At 43.1% G+C, this 14,090-nt stretch overlaps 1 protein-coding gene across 3 annotated transcripts in view; it reads left to right on the forward strand.

Moving 5' to 3' along the window:
- The first annotated feature begins 12,272 nt into the window (after window positions 1-12,272).
- bcor (BCL6 corepressor) overlaps window positions 12,273-14,090 on the forward strand; it is a 62,541-nt gene continuing 60,723 nt past the window's right edge. For all 3 annotated transcript variants that reach the window (XM_036561815.1, XM_036561817.1, XM_036561816.1), the window contains exon 1: window positions 12,273-13,226. The gene's annotated coding sequence lies outside the window, so the exon portion shown is untranslated. The remainder of the gene's footprint in view (window positions 13,227-14,090) is intronic.

Here is a 14,090-nt window from a genome sequence, read left to right on the forward strand (position 1 = left end):
TACGCACGCTGCGCAATGACGTCACGTCGTACGCAAATCCCCTACGCAGTTTTCTTAAATTCAACATTTTTCTTTCTCTCCTTCTTTTTTTCTTTCTGGACTATTAAGACTATTATATTTCATATATTTCCAACAACAAATCTATTTTGTTCGTAATTTTATCAGATTGTTTAAAAATAAATAATAGTTTTTCTATTTATTATGCTAAAGATGGCAACTCTGATTTTTTATATTTGTAAAATGTGTTGGGGTTATTTTTGCTAAACTGTTTACAGCTTGTCAAAAGCGAGAAGGCCTATTTCTGAACAGTTATGCTATTGTTTGTGTTGTTATTCGTTGGTTCAAGATGTGTGAATGTGTTGATTGTGCTTTATTGTGTTGGGATGTGAGTTTAGTTAACGTGGGTTGTGTGGCTACCAGGGGTGTAAAATCCTTACTCAAGTACAAGTAAAAGTATTAGTAAATAAAACTACTCAAGTAAGAGTAAATGAAAAAACTACTTAAGTACTGAGTTACTTTGTTACTTTTTCGTATTGAGCCGCGGAGCTCAGCTGGAGCTCATCGAGGAGGAATTGCACTACAGTGGAGGGAGCTGTACTTCGTCCCGGCATCATGGCTCAACGGTGGCCATCACCACAATATGCTCTATGCCCGGCCTTGGAAAGAAAAGCACTACAGGTAGTTGCGGATATGCCAGCGGAGAAACATGATGACCTAGCGACGTTGATCATGGCTATCCAGCAGCAGTTAAGGCAGGCGGTGGTGCCACTTTCAGTCAAGAGGCTACTCCCAGATGGATGGAGGCTAAAGGGGGAGCAGATAAGTGTGCTGGCAGCGGAGCTGAGCACAAAGGTTCGGCGGGCATACCCAACATTCGAGAAGGCTGTGCAGGTGAAGCTGCCATTGGAACACTTCCTGACTGCACTGCTGCCAGAGGAACTGAGATAGCACATGCAGCTCTCCACACTGGTCAGCCCTCAAGCCGCTGTCGCCAAGACAGAAAGGGTCAAACTCATTCTCCACATGGAAGTGCTGTGGTGAGCAACATGGTGCTACACGGCTGAGGAGATTGAAGAGGAAGAAGGAGATATCCCCCGATCAGGTGGTGGTAGAGTGACCGGTGTGCTGCCATTGCAAGAAGAGGGACACCATGCCAGACAACGCTGCAAACCTGAGCTGGTGGGCCAGCTGTTAAGATTGGTTGCTGCTGTGGACTTGGGGTCAAATGCTGCATAGGCAGGAAGCAGCTCCCTGCCCTCATTGACACTGGCTTGTCGGTTTTGATTTGATTTGATTTGATGAGGCGAGCTGTATAGAGTCCCGCTGTGCTCAGGAGGAGGATACCGAGCTCTCTTGACTCTCCACCCTGGTGGAGAGGACACCCATGGATCTGCAGTTCGGACTAGTGTGTTGATAAACAACTGTGGCCCCGACAGAGGACTGGGGGCGCCCACTGCCAAGAAAAGCGCACTCTGCGGCACTTGTGTTGACCAGGACAGTTATTTTAGGATGTGTGCATGTATTGACTGTGCTTCATTGTGTTGGTATGTGGGTTTAGTGAGTGTGGGTTGTGTGGCTACCATAGAGCTCTATGGCTGGAGGTGACCTCTCCCACCATTCCGTGACTTCCGTAACTCTGAGCTGGACAGTTCCCTTGCTGGTTGCCCAATAAAAGAGCATTCACCTGTAAGCACAATGTTTACTATGTCTTTTTCTACGCAGATGCTACAGTGATGTCAGAAGTGGGATAGTGCTGCCATGTGGCAAGAAGTTGAACAGCGTTGTTGTTTGTTGGTTTAAGATGTTTCAATGTGTTGATTGTGCTTTGTTGTGTTTATTTTTGTGCTATGGGTTTAGTGAGTACTGTTTGACTCCTGTCCTGCCTTATTTCTTTACATCTTTGTTTATTATTTGTTTATTGTATCTTACTGAGTGGTTTAAATGGCTCTCCTATAATGTAACTTGATCAGAGAAGTAAATCAATCACTCAACAAACAAACAAATAAATAGATAAATACTTTACATGGGTCAAGTACAAAAAACGCCCATCAATAATTTCAAAAAAGAAGGGGGGAGGCACACAGATAAAGAAATTTTAAAAAAAGGTGCAGAAATTTGTTGTTTTAAGTTTTTGGAGAAGGCGATGGATTTTACACACTGGCCAGCTTCAGTTTCAGATTCGATGAGCTCTGGTTTGGAATTACTACATTTGGATTTATGTCTGTAAATTTCACCAAATATATAAATGAATAATTAAACAATTGATCAAACAAACACATAAATAAATAAATAATACTCATAACAAAAGTATAAAGTCAGTCTCAGTTTGATTTCAATCTCTAATTTGATCAATTCTGATCTGAGATCATTAAATTTGGATTTATGTCTGTAAATGTTCCCAAATATGTAAATAAATAAATAAATATATCAACAAACAAACAAACTTCATTCATAGCAAAAATATAAAGTTAGTCTCTGGTTGGTTTCAATTTAAAATTTGATAAATTCTGACTGGGATTATTACATTTGGATTTATGTCTGTAAATTTCGCCAAATATTTAAATAAATAAATAAATGAATAAAGAAACTTTACTCACAGCAAAAGTATAAAGTTAGCCTACCGTTGGTTTCAATTTCAAAATTGATCAATTCTAACCAGAAATTATTAAATTTGGATTTATATCGGTAAATTTCACCAAATAAATAAATAAATAAATAAACTTTGTTTACAGCAAAAGTATAAAGTTAGTTTCAGGTTGGTTTAAATTTCAAATTTGATAAATTCTGACTTGGGATCATTAAATTTTGATTTTAATCTGTAAATTTCGCCAAATAAATAAATAAATAAAATAATTTTACTCATAGCAAAAGTATAAAGTTAGTCTTCAGGTTGGTTTCAGTTTCAAATTTGACATATTCTGGATTCTGGATTGTTAAATTTGGATTTGCGTATGTAGAATTTCGCCAATAAACAAACAAAATAAAAATAAAAATCACAAAAGCAAACTCTGATTCAGTACGTCGTGACGTCACACGACGCCCCACTCTCGCTCGGTCGAGCTCCGCGCTGCAGTCTGAAGTATAATGTTAGGCAATGTCGCCCCCTGCTGTCCTGGATGGTGACTGAGCTGCCGGCCTGCTGGACTCCTGCTGTCTGACCTCACCACTCAAACGGGGATAATGCAGGTCAGCTCTGTGCGCACGCGAAGAAGATGGCGCGTGAAGGATTAGTTGGACTTCCTCTGTGGAGAAGGACTTAATGCACCTCAGCAGCAAAACAGGTTCGTTTCAGTCTCCAGTCCGCTTCTCTGGTTCGGGCTCTGCTGCTCGTTTCTGTTTGGACCAGCTCTGGATGGTAGATGGAGAAAATAAAAGGCGCTTTAAAAAGTACATTTATATGCCTGCAGCCCCCCAAAGCTGTGTCCTAACACAGACTACAAACTGGCTCTTTAACGTTTCATAAGTAATCATGAATCAGAACTCTAAAATGTTCAGCAGTCCCTTTTTTAGGTACCTACAAAATGTCTGGGCTGGTCTAGACACTGTAGTGTTGCTCCAGTTTCGTCTGCTCCTAGAAAAATATTGAATTAAACATGTTTAATCTCTGAATTTGGAAGAAAAGCTGTGCATTTTGGGTCATTAAATTTGTCATTTTAAACTTAAAAACTTTAGTTTGCTTCCCTTTTGCCTTTGTTCTGCAATACCACCTTTGTCCACATGGCGGAGCTCTTGTCACATTAAGTAGAGCGCAGGAGAGAAGGCGTGAAGCCTCGTTGCGATCGGAAAAGGGGAATTCCACCAGTTTTTTCCCAAATTTCTGAATAATTCAGTCCTTGAGATGAGTCACTCAGGGTGGTTTAGTGTGAATGGTCCAGTGGTGGTGATAGGAACCAGGCGTCGCCATGACTACAACAAAAATATAGCCGTTTATATGGAATGTTGATGATGGGAAAATAGTGGAAAATCTGAAATAATAAGTTTTATTGGGGGACTATTTTGCCTCAATGTATCCCTTCACATTTTAGAACTATTATAAAACTAACTCTCAGTCATCAGGCAGTGAATTCATAACCATTTCATGTAGTAACTTTCTGTGAGGGAGCTTTTTAGAGGTGGACGTCTGGTTCCTATCACCACCACTGTGAACAGCTCTGACTCTAAGTTTCTCTAGAACAGAGCGTTTCACACCAAACCCCTCTGAATGAATCTGTTGACGTTACCCTTCCCGTAGTCTAAAGCTACAGCAACAACAGTGACTTCATTTACCTGCTCATTTGCCAGAGTTATAGTGTAACGCGAGGCCGCCTGCTAACCAGTAGCTGGACCTCGGCCTGCTGCTATCAGAAGTAATATTAGTGATATGTTATTGGGCCTGTCAGCCGCAAAAGAATGCGCACCACGCTTGCTACTGATCTCAGCTCCCTGTGTTTCTGTTCTGCAGCTGGAGGAAATGGTTCTCATGTGTTGGATTGCTTCATGCTGCACAGGGTCTTGAACTTTGTCTCACGCTTCGCTCTCCTACTTTCTCCGGCAGCTCTGATTCAGCTGCTTCGTACGGTTATCAAGTGTGTGAGGAAAACGCTGAGCTGTGCGGCGCTGCGGCCTCCTTGATTCTGGTCAAGGTCCCCCGGGGTCGCCCGAGGTTTGTACACGTCCTTCCAGAATACAGCAGCAGGCCGTGCTCACGATAAGGCCTGACGTTCAGGAGATTATTTCTTTTTTCCGTCCTCGGATGGAGAGCGTTCCTCTTTTAGCTGGAGTGCTCGGCGTGGAGAGAAGCCTCGGTTTGTCTGTTCTCTGAAATGCGCTCCTCTTAAAGGGGGTCCTCGAGCCAAAATGAAAACTTTAACCATTGCTGCATTTGTCGTAAACATGCCCCCTCGCCTCTTACGTTGGTCCCACGGGGTCCCAAGAGTGAGATTTTCCGGTTTGAAGGTGCGGAGAAGCCGCTTCTGATGATGTATCTTGAAGGTCGTAGGAGCTTTTGAGAAATTGCAAGTGCTTCGGGGCGAATATGTGACGGTGGGCTGTTTGTTTGTTTGTTTGTTTGTTTGTTTGTTTATTTATCTGGGAGAAGAAGGAAAGGGAGGGTGGTTCCCAGTGGTCATATTTGTGCAATGCATGCTGGATTGTAGTGAGAGAATATTGATGGATATCAAGGATATAAAATTGTAAGTTGTCAAAACAGCCCTGCTGGACAAAAACAACATAGACCAGCATGCATTTCATGCTGGTGTAGCTGGTCTAGAGCTGGTTTAGCTGGTCACCCGAGCATGGTCATACTGATTGACCAGCACACCAGCGTCAAAACACAACATATGCTGGTTTTGGTGGTGATCAGCATTTCAGCTTCCATTGGTCTGAGCTGGTTTATGCTGTTCTGGTGCTGGTTTAGCTGGTCACCCCAGCATGGTCATTCTGGTTGACCAGCATACCAGTGTCAGAACACAACATAAGCTGGTTTTGGTGGTGATCAGCATCTCAACTTCCGTTGTTCTGAGCTGGTTTATGCTGGTCTAGTGCTGGTTTGGTGCATGGTCTTACTGGTTGACCAGCATACTGGCATCCAAAACACAGCGCATGCTGGTTTTTCTGGTATTTCTAGCAGGGAATGAGGCTGAGGGACGCAGTGTTGCACTACATAACATGACAAAGAACATATTAAATACACGTTTTAGGCCAGAATGCTCCTTTAACATATTCTGACCCCACAAGAAGTTGCTATTTCTGGCTTGTGATCAACTTAAAGTTGCATCTCTAGAAAAAATGGAGCTTGTGGAAGCTTTGCTACCTCCCTCCCTATGTTGCTAGTTTGCGTTAGAAGCCTTGAGCATGAGTAGATGCTGGAGGAGTAGGACGTAGTTTGGATTGTATGTGACTAAATATAGTTCCTCTTTATCTTTACACCAATGGGTCTTTCTTTGCAAAGCTTTTGATAGCGTGTGCCAAGTCCTCCATCAGCCTCCCACAATTCACTGCTGAATGTTGAAGGCCATTCCATTAATTCCTGCCAGGTGTTCCAGTTCAGTCTCCTTCCAAGTGTCACTGGGGTTGTGCAATGAAGCGTCTGTCGTAATGGGTGAAGGAAAAGAAGCGTTAGCAGACTTTTGAAGTTTGGACTACGGACTGAACTCTGCATTAAGTAAACAGTCTCCGGTTTTACGTTATCTCGGTGGCTTCTAGCGCTAAGTGTTCGCTGTGGCGCCGGAACTGAGCTAGTCAGCAGCTTCATGGCCAGCAAATGGGTGTGATATGCTAACAATCTTAGTGGGCTGCTTGACTCATTCACTCCCAGCTTGATGTTTATTCACAACAACATAGTCCAGCATGGCTGTGTTTTGGATGCTGGTAAGCTGGTCAACCATAACCATGCTGGCTGACAGGCTAAACTAGCACCAAACCAGCTCAGACCACCATGGAAGCCTGTGCTGTTTTTATTTTTTTTTTATTTTTTTTTTTTCCCCAAAAAGGCTAATATGACGTCTCACCAGCAGGGGGCAGTGCTACATTGGCTGAAATACTCTATGTAGCCGTGAGTGCTATATTTTCTTGGTTCGGGACCAAATGCAGGCCTGAAGCTTCACAATAAAGCTAAGTCTGAAGCCAATAGCCTATATCAGATACGTCGATTAGCTTCAAAAGCTTCACTGCTGTTTTTTCTCTTAAATGCGTCCTAGTACAGAGCTGTTGAGTCTTCTATTTCCTCTCCTAAGCAAATAGGGACTGAAAAACGACAGAAATGGAGATACGAGGTTTTGTTCCGTTAGCGCTGCTGTCGTAACAAAACCTTGTATCTCCATTTTTGTCGTTTTTCTGTTTTTAACATGATTTGAAAATGCCTATTGCCTTTTACACTGTGTGTAAATTTCATAATGAATGGACCAAAAGAAGCGGCTCAAACCGACTTGGAAAAGATTCTGGTTCCATTGACTTACATTAAAAGTAACGTAGGTTTTTTCCTTCTCCTGTAAAGTTGCCATTTTGCAGTTATGAGGTTTTCTGTCGACAACAGCGACATGTAATGATGATAAAATAGATAAATCTGGTAATTATTTTTTTGGGCCCTGTTTTGCGTTACAACATCCTGAGTGTACCTTTCCACAATGAATGGATTTTAAAATACATTTTAGGCCAAAACCGCAGAGGTATTGAAAAATGTCTCAAGTATCAGGCAGCACATTTATAACCAATTCATTTGATAGCTTTCTGTGAGGGAGCTTTTAGAGGCATTAATCTTTTCTGTCGTCTGGTTCCTATCAAAACCACTGTGAGTCCTGACTCTAGAACAGAATATATCACATCAAACCACGGTGGATGACTTACGTCTTAACCGTTTAATAATAATAGAATTCACCCTTTAAAGACCCTTTGCATATATATATATATATATATATATATATATATATATATATATATATATATATATATGTGTATATGTGTTATGTTAAAGGGGAAAGCCATCGATTTTTCTACAATGTTGCATAATTAAATGCTTGAGATGTAAACAGAGTCACTCAGAGTGGTTTGGTGTGAAACGCTCTGTTCTAGATAAACTTACCGAGTGAGAACTGTTCACAGTGGTGGTGATAGGAACCAGACGTCCACCTCTAAAAGCTCCCTCACAGAAAGTTACTACATGAAATGGTTGTGAATTCACTGCCTGATCCCTGAAACACTGTTTGTGATCAAGTTTTGGCTTAAAATGTATTTTAATCAATTTATTTTAATCCTTTCACGATATACATATTTATATTCAAAACTTATTTATTTATTTATTTTTTTATACAAGCATGCATAAAGAGCTGGACATGCTGATGGAGATAAAAACCCATCTTAAACGTGTACAGAGGAGGGATGGAGGGAATCTTCGACATCACCCATAACGCTCTGCACGCGAAAAAGGATCCATTATTTCGACGAGGCAATTAGAAAGCGTTTTTGTAATTTGTAGCCTCGTTTTTTTTATTGCATCGTGTCTGGATGAGATGGAGGCTCCCCCGGTTTTCACATTCCAGTGGGTAATTTAATAGCAGACAATTAGACTGACCCAGCAGCCCACCGATCATGGAGAGGGAGGTGGGGGGGCGGTATCTAAAATGCCCCGTTTCTTTCTCAGGCCACGAGCAGAAGGTATCTTTCTCTAGCCTTTAAAATTAATTATGGATGACCACAACCCCCCCCTTCCAGTCCTGTGACCAGTCCGGCTCTAATGGATCTGCTTTGGGCTGCACCCAGTCCCCGAAAAAAAAAACAAAACAAAAAAAAAAAACCCTTTTAAAGCCTCACCCTCCTCCATTCTGCACTTTGGACCTGCACTGTATAACGTTTAAAAGGCCAGTGGCTGATGTGAAGTGCTTGATTTGGATTGATTGGTTTGAGGGCCGGACGATAGAGATTAAAATATGATATCAGGATGTTTTCCAGATATAGCACAGTATCAGCTTTTCACTGGACTGTTTTGATTAGAGGCGCCACCAATACAGTCGTAATTAGTATGATAGTAAAGTGAGTATTGATGCTTTTTAGATGCTCATCTTATTTCTTTCTGCATAAATCAGTGGTTTGGTGTGAAATGGTTCAGATGTCTTTACAGTGGTGCTGATAGGAACCAGGCGTCGCCATGACTACAACACAAATATAGACATTTTATTTACCATCCAAAACCACCAGTGAACCTACACGAGTCTTCTGAGTTTATATGGAATGTTGATGATGGGAAAATAGTGGAAAATCTGAAATAATAAGTTTTATTGGGGACTATTTTGCCTCATAGCACCCTACATAGTATGTATCCCTCCACCATGAATGGATTTAAATTCTCAAAGCTATCATGCAGCAACGTCTCAGTCATCAGGCAGTGAATTCATAACCGTTTCCTATACTAACTTTCTGTGAGGGAGCTTTTAGAGGTGGATGTCTGGTTCCTGTCAACAATTCTGACTTTCTCTAGAGCGCGAAGCATTTCACACCAAACCACTCTGAATGACCTTTGAACTATGCAGAAATTCTGAAAAATACGTGGAGTTCCCCTCAGAGGTTTCGACTGGAAATGAAAAAGTGGTGTCTCTAGTTTTGATTCATTTTCTTCTCTTAAAATGACACCAGAGGGAATCTTACACGGACAGAAACCACATTTCCATAACGAAACCTTGCTCAATTCGGTTTTTATGGGTTTTTAAACTGACTGTTCTTCCTAAACAGTCTAAAGCAAATAGCAGGATGTGGATGAGTAAAGCTCCCGAAATTAAACAGAATTTAAAGGATTGAAAAGCTGAAATTTTATCAGATATCAAATGCTTTGTGCTAATTATGTCACTAAAACCGAATCAGCATCATCACTGTTATCCAGTACTGACGATATATCGCTCGAGGCCTTTTTTTGAACGGAAAGAAACCAGTTGAACTGCTGGGACGTGGAGTAGCAGGTAGTAGTTTATACGTTTTAAGGTTAAATAAGATTTTTTTCCAGCGCATGCTGCCGGCAGGCTCGCACTCATGGAGCACGTTCAACAGCTTACACACACACACACACACTCACACACATACACACACTTCCCCCGGAGTGTGACACAATGGTGAGGGGGAGGGAAGGGGGCAGGAGGGTCAGTAAGGAGGGGGGGCAGATCAGATTAAGTGCCAAATCACCCCTCACTCTGGGTATTTATTTGCATTTTAGTGAATGGACGGAGCATCTAAACCCACAGAGGCACGATAGGACACTGCTGGAGAGGGGGAGGGGCAGGGAGGTAATGACCCCCTCCTCGCGCTCAGCGGACCGAACTCACGGGGGTTAAACGGCTTAAAACGGTGACGCACTTGATAGGAACGATGCGCTGGTTTAGCTCTCAGCTTTCTGAAAAGTTTCACATGGCAGTGAAAAATGCTGTGATGATCAAACAATATATATATATATATATATATATATATATATATATATATATATATATATATATATATATATATATAGGTGTCATCCTTTTGGGGGAATAATCTTCATATATAAGGCACATATAAGGTGCCATAACTTTTGCATAGGCCACATTTTATATTTATCACCCCAGTTTGTTAAATTCAGCAAATCCAGTTTCACTTATTTTCACTTAGAACATCAACAAAATTTCAGTTTGACCAGGGCTGCCCAAACTTGTGCACACAACTGTATTTGAGCGCATTTATATAGGTGCATATTTATTTATTTGTCATTAATAAACACCAGTAGTAATTTACATCTGTTGTCCCTGACCCAATGTTACAAAGCACCGCCATATACGTGTATATATATATATATATATATATATTATATATATATATATATATATATATATATATATAAAGAAAACTTCAAATAAAACAAGTTTTGTTGTAATTTATAAACATACTGGTTTTTGACCTCTCGCTACTCTGCTGCTCTCAGGTGGATCCGAGTTTAACAGTGTCCAGTTTTTACAGTTCATTTAGTGAAAGACTGATTAGATAAACTATTAACTGTAAATACAGGTCTTCCTTACGAACAGCTGTAAATGGTAAACATGGTAAACATTAAATCTCAGTGGGTTGTTTGTGTGTATTAATTTCAGACACTTCCCAATTGAATTACTTTGCATATCATTTTCTCTGTGCTTGTATGTATGTGTGTGTGTGTGTATGTGTGTGTATATATAGCTGTTGTATGTCAATTTTTGTTGTCCTTTACATTGTGTGTAAATTTCATGATGAATGGACCAAAAGAAACGGATGACTTTGAAAAAATTCTGGTTCCATAGACTTACATTAAAAGTAAAGTAGTTTTTTTCCTTCTGCTGTAAAGTCATCATTTTGGACATACGAGGTTTTCTTCTGACAACAGCGATTATATGTGTGAGTACCAAAAAAAACGTTCTTGCAATGGTACAACTTCTGGTGGTGCTCTGTAGTCATGTGGTGCTGCGGTCTAAGTGTAATTAAGTGAACTTCTCATTTACAGAGACACACTTAAGTGTGTTCTTTTTGCTGCAAACTTTAAAGCACAGAGTCTGTTTATTACTTATTGGACAGCATAAAACATAAAATCATCAAATAGAAACTTTTGCATCAAATTGAAACTTTTTTATATTTTAGATTTCCCCCCAAATATGTTACACATGTTTATTTGTTTATTTATACGAGTTAATTGTGCATTAAAATGTATACATTTGTATAAATGTATAAATAAACCAGTTAAACTCAGTAAATAAAGACTCTGTGATTTAGGTCTGAAGGAAGTGCCACACTGGAGCGTGTTTACTGTGGAGGACGTGTTTTGTGTTCACTTTTTTTTAAAGAACCGGGTAGAACAGGTTCTCTAGGACCGTTTAAACGTTCTCGGGGTTCTTTGTCGCGGTTCAGTTCAGTATGTCACCTTTACGTAAGAATCGCTTTATAAGGACGTACAGTATATACGTGTTTCTACACGGCAAACGCGCTCGCGCATCGCCTTTCTAGGCGTCCTTACAGCGCGAGACGATCGTGTGTGTGTGTGTGTGTGTGGAGAGGATCGCGGTCCCGACAGCTCGTGGTGCTTCTCCCGAGCACTCGCAGCTGGCGCCGTTTCTCCTGCACGCGCGCTCACAAACGAACGAACGTCTGCGGAATATTTTCAAACTGTGAGATAAAGACAGTCCGCCTCTAATGACCTCGTGTCTCGCGCAGCTGCGGTCTCGATCGCCGGATGCGAGTTACAGAGTTTAATAGGGGTGTGAGCGCGAGCGCTAAGCGCTGATTTACTGGGTCACACCGCTTTCTTTCTCTCCTTTTTCTCTTTCTCTCTCTCTCCGTCTGCTTCTGTCTTCATTTCCTTTTCTTTCTTTTTATACGTTCCTCTTTTCGAACGTTCTGCCTTTATTCTCTCACTCTGTCTGTCTGTCTCTCTCTCTTTTTCTCTGTTCACTCTCTCTCTCTCCCTCCATTTTCTCTCTCTCTTCGTTCACTCTCTTTCTGTTCTCTCCCCGTTTTCTATTTCTCTCTCTCACTCTGTTCTTTCTCTCTCTTTCTGTTCTTTCTCTCTCTCTCTGTCTGTTCTTTCTCTCTCTCCGTTCTTTCTCTCTCTCTCTCTCCGTTCTTTCTCACTTTCTCTGTCTCTCTCTCTCCGTTCTCTCTCTCCCTCTCTGTGTGTCTCTCTCTCCGTTCTTTCTCTCTCTCTCTCTCTGTGTCTGTCTCTCTCCGTTCTCTCTCTCTCTCTCTCCCCGTTCTTTCTCTCTCTCCCCGTTCTCTCCTCTCTCTCTCTCTCTCTCTCTCTCTCTCTCTCTCTGTGGGGTTTTATGGTAATTGTGGTTCCTCCTCCCTCTGGGTAGAGTTTGTGTGTGTGCGCCGCGCGCGATTAGGGAGGGGTGTGTGTGTCTGGGTTTCTCTCTCTGTGTGTGTGTGTGTGTGTGTGTGTCTCCCTCGCTCCGCTCTCATTCTCCGCGGCGCGCGCTCCTCGTTCAGAAGCTCCGGCGTGTCTCGTGTCGGACTCTCGCGCTCCGGGCGCCGCGAGAACAGCAGCAGCGGCAGAAGAGCAGAGGACGCGGCGCTTTATCGTTCGCGTTATCGACAGCTTTGTTGGTTTTTCCTCGTGTTTCTGTGGAGCGCGCAAGCTGGGAAGCCTCGAGCGAACGGAAACCATAAACCATGCGCGCGCCGGCGGGCAGAGCCGCTCCGCCTCCCGCATGAAGCGCGGCTCCTCCGCCTCGTGCTCTCGGGGAGTGTGAGTCCCTCTCTCTCACTGTGAGTGTGCGTGTGTGCGCGCGCGTGTGTCCGCGGGAGACTCTCAACATGGCGCGCGGCACGAACTGAACAGCCGAGACGGACCTGAGGGAAAACACCACCTGTACACTCCTCTCTCTCTCTCTCTCTCTTTCTCTCTCTCTCTCTCTCTCTCTCTCTCTCTCTCTCGTTCGCTCGCGCGCGCCATGTGTGTGTGCCTCCGTGCTTCTTCGCTGTGTGCTGTGTGGACGCGGCCGGAGTCGCGTGCTCTTCTCAGCCGGTGAAGAAGACGAAGAAAGAGAAGAAGGGCGCGAGCGAAGCTCCGCAACAAACAAACAAACAGCGGAGGCGGAGGAGAAGGAGAAGAGCGGATCTACTGGGACTTTAAACTCGTCTTTTGTGGCTTTTATTCTCTCTCTGTGTCTCTCGGCGTGGAGCTCGAGCCGCGGGGACTCTCGCGTGCGCTCGCGCCCCCCTTTGTGAGTTAGTTGGGAGCGCGAGGAGGAGAAAATCAGCGAGACCAGCAGGTAAGAAAAGCTGTGAACTCACTTTAATGAAGCTTCACCTCTCTCTCTCCTCTTTCTCTCTCTCTATCTATCTCTCTCTCGCTCTCCTCTTTCTCTCGCTCTCGCTCTCTCTCTCTCTCGCTCTCTCTCTCTCTCGCTCTCCTCTTTCTCTCTCTCTCTCTCTTCGTGTGTGTGTGTGCGCTCGCGCTCTCTTTGATGGCTCTGCGGGCTTTAAACAATAAAAAAAAATCGCCCACGAGGCTGCGCGAGAGCCAGAAACAAAGAGAGAGAGTGTATGTGAGAGTGGACCGCGCGCTTCAAACGCCAAAGTTCTGAAGTTGTTTGTAAACACGGTGTTTGTTGTTGTTGTTTTGTCTGCTTTCTTCTGCCGCGTCGAGCCGCGCGCGTTTGAAGGTTTGAAGGAGGGCAGGAGGTCGCGGGCGAACTTATGCCTGCGCCTGTGTGTGTGTGTGTGTGTTGTTTTGTCCCGATCTGTCTGCGTGCGTGCGTGTGTGCGCGCGCGGCTGTTTAAAGGCTGAGCTGCGGGACTTTCCTCCGCGCGCGCCGCTGATTCAGAGCGAGAGCGGATCGTAGTTTTTTGCGTCCCTCTTGTTTGATTTCTCAGAAATGCACGTGCTGTTTTCAGCCTCGCGCGCTATTTTATTTGACCATTTTCCCCCCTCCTCTCAGTCAGTGAGCGCACGCGGGGCTCTGTTGATTTGGGAGCCTCGCCCTTTTTAACGTCCGCGAGTTTTGGAGCTTTGGAGGTCGCGCGCGGATCATATATGGTCTAGTTTATTCCTAAAACAAGATACAAGATATATATTTTTAAATCTAGCTGCATAAACATTTACAGGACTTTATTATTATTATTATTATTATTAT

This window comes from Colossoma macropomum, unplaced genomic scaffold (assembly GCF_904425465.1).
Source record: "Colossoma macropomum unplaced genomic scaffold, Colossoma_macropomum, whole genome shotgun sequence".
Taxonomy (NCBI): domain Eukaryota; kingdom Metazoa; phylum Chordata; class Actinopteri; order Characiformes; family Serrasalmidae; genus Colossoma; species Colossoma macropomum.